The sequence below is a fragment of the Nannospalax galili genome, unplaced genomic scaffold (genome assembly GCF_000622305.1).
Source record: "Nannospalax galili isolate Female #2095 unplaced genomic scaffold, S.galili_v1.0 scaffold995, whole genome shotgun sequence".
Taxonomy (NCBI): Eukaryota; Metazoa; Chordata; class Mammalia; order Rodentia; family Spalacidae; genus Nannospalax; species Nannospalax galili.
The window spans coordinates 195432-198472 of NW_008337291.1; the positions used below are offsets into that span (position 1 = coordinate 195432).

Genomic DNA, 3041 nt, shown 5'->3' on the forward strand with positions numbered 1-3041 from the left:
GTCTTTTTGAGACAGGGTCTCCCTGTAGCCCCAGCTGTCCTGGAACTCACTATGTAGACTAGACTGGCCTTGAACTCACTATGTACAGACCAGGCTGGCCTTGAACTCACAGAGATCCGCCTGCCTCTGCCTCCCAAGTGCTGGGACTACAGGCGTGCGCCACCATGCCCAGCTCTTTCTTCTTTTTTTAAAGTGTTACTATTTTTTTGTTTTATGTGTATGAATGTATTGCTTGCATGTAAACAAGTGCACCTGTGTCGTGCAATGCCTGCAGAGGACAGAAGAGGCCGTCGGATCCCCTAGGACTGGAGTTACAAACCGTTGTTAGCTGCCATGTGGATGCTGGGATTCAAACCTGGGTCTTCTGTAAGAACAGCCAGTGTTCTTAACCGCTGAGCCATCTCTCTGGCCCTCTTCTTTTTTTTTTATGGGGCTTTTTGCTACTCTAACATGACCCCCTCTGAAGAGGTAACCCTAAAATCTTTTAGGGATTAGATAAAAGCTCCCAAATACTTTTTGACTTTTTTGACCTTTGGATGGTTCATAACTGCCATGTGGGGCTGGAGAGATGGCTCAGTAGTTAAGAGCACTGACTGCTCTTGCAGAGGACCCAGGTTTAATTCCCAGCACCCACATGGCAGTTATGAACCATCCTTAAATCCAGTTCCAAGGGAATTCGAAGCCTTCTTCTGACTTCCACGGCATTGCATGACATGGGTGTACTCACATACATGCAGGCAGTATACTCATACACATTAAAAAAAAAAGAAAAAATAATACAATATTTTTAAAAATAGTAAATAAAATACATTAGTCTTTACCAATAGTATTTTTATGGTTTACTTTTTTTGCATCCCTTTTCAAACACCTGTACCTACTTCAAAATCATGAAGAAAATAGTCTGTGGTTTCTTTTGTTGTTTTATTAATAAGGCTAGGAACCCACAAATGGGATTCCAAATTCACAGGAACAATATGGCACCTGGGCTAGAGAGCAGTTAAGAACGCAAACTGCTCCTCCCATGTCAGGAGGCTTACAACCACCTATAACTCCAGCTCCAGGGGGATCTGCCACCTCTGGCCTCTAAGGGCAGCTGTATTCATGTGCACATACCCATACACAGAATAAAAATTAAAAACAGTCATGCAAAAGACCCACCTGCAAGCTGAAGAGCCAGGAAAACAGGTAGCACAATTCAAAGACCTGAATCTGAAGAACTGAGAACCGGGGGAGCTGATGGCAGAAGTCCTAGCTGTGAAGCCTGGACAACCAGGAGCGCCCATGTCCATGGGCAGAAGATGGAAGTCCCAACTCCAGTGGAGGGAGAGTTTTCAGCCATAGTTTTGTTTAAAATATTTGTTGTTCTCTGTGCCTGACCAGATGTGCAACTCTGCAGTAGCCTCCATCTGTTTCAAAAAGAAGCTTCTAGACTCCAGTGGACACATTTACACTGAAGGACTTTGGGTACAAACACCTGAATGAATGGGACTCAGCATGTATGACAGAGCGCATAGGGCTTGGTGGGGGGATGGGGGAGGTATAGATCAGGAAGGGGGTCTGGATTTGAGTGGGAAATGTATGAAATTTTAAAAAGCTCAATTTTAAAAACGAGAAAAAAAATGTTTGTTGTTAACACAGTGGTGCATGCCTTTAATCCTAGTACTCAGGTGGCAGAGGCAGGTGGATCTCTGTCAGAAGGAGGCCACTCTGGTCTACAGAGTGAATTCCAGACCAGCAGGGGCCACTGCGGTGCATGGCTTTAATCTTAGTACTTGGGAGACAGAGGCAGGTGGATCTCTGTGAGAAGGAGGCCACTTTGGTTTACAGAGTATATTCCAGGCCAGCAGGGGCCACAGAGAGACCCTGCCTCAAAAACAAAGAACAGAAAACAAAACATACAAATAAAATGTTTGTTGTTTCACTTTTCATATCAATTAGATTTATAGTCCACTCAATTTTTATTTATGGTGTGAAGTAAGGGTCATGATTAATTTTTAATTCACTTTTACATATGCATGTCCAATTGATCCATTTCAGTTTATTGAAAGGGTTGACTACTCCATTGTTTTGTACTGACATCACTGTCATACATCAAGTTCCCCTTGCTAGGTAAGTGCTGTCTAATGGAACATTCTGCCAGGATGGAAATGTTCTGTACATGTACTGTTCAAATCAATACCGTTTGATTATTAAGTTCTTAAAAATGGAGCTAATGCCAGAAAGGCCTGCATTTTAAATTTTGGCTAGCTCGAATTTAAATATAAATCTGAATAGTCACATATATGTGCTGGCTGCAGTATGAGATGCTGTAGTTTTGCTTCTTTATTGTTTATCCATTGGGAATCTTTTTTATTCATTTTGTGTGTGTGGGGGGGGTGTACTCGCCTCCATACCCTGTACCCCAGTGCACCTCTAGATATCAGAGGACAATACTGGGAATAGATTCTCTCCCTCTATCATGTGGGTCCCAGAGCTCACTGGCCCCCATTAGGAGTCTTTATGCCAGTGTCATATTTATCAGTATTGTAGCTTTATAATTAATATTTTGGTATCAAGTAGCATGAAGCTTTCAGCTTTATTCTGTTTCACAATTACTTCAGCTTTTATGATCTTTCTGTTCTGCCTGTCAATGACAGAACTCATCAATTTTCACAAACAAATGTGCCGATTATGAATAAAATCATATTACACTGGTAGATAAGTTTGAGGGTTGTCAACCTCTTATCATAGGGAGTACATTAGTTTATTAGTTATCTATTGATTTTTGTCTCAATTATTTCTCCATTCAGCTTTTTCAGTAAGATTTTATAGTTGTTTTCCATTGATCTTATATTTATAATGTGTGTCTATGTATATGTGTATATGTGTGTTCATGTGTGTGGGTGTACAGGCCAGAGGTCAACCTTCAGGGTTGTTCCTCAGAATATTGTCCAATTTGTTGTTCTTTAAATTTATTTATTCTCTCTCTCTCTCTCTCTCTCTCTCTCTCTCTCTCTCTCTCTCTCTCCATATGTGCGTAGATACACACAAACTATAAAGAG

The 3041-nt window shown here is 41.3% G+C and overlaps 1 protein-coding gene across 4 annotated transcripts in view; it reads left to right on the plus strand.

Moving 5' to 3' along the window:
- Zranb3 (zinc finger RANBP2-type containing 3) overlaps positions 1–3041 on the plus strand; it is a 245878-nt gene that overhangs the window by 19650 nt on the left and 223187 nt on the right. The window lies entirely within an intron of this gene.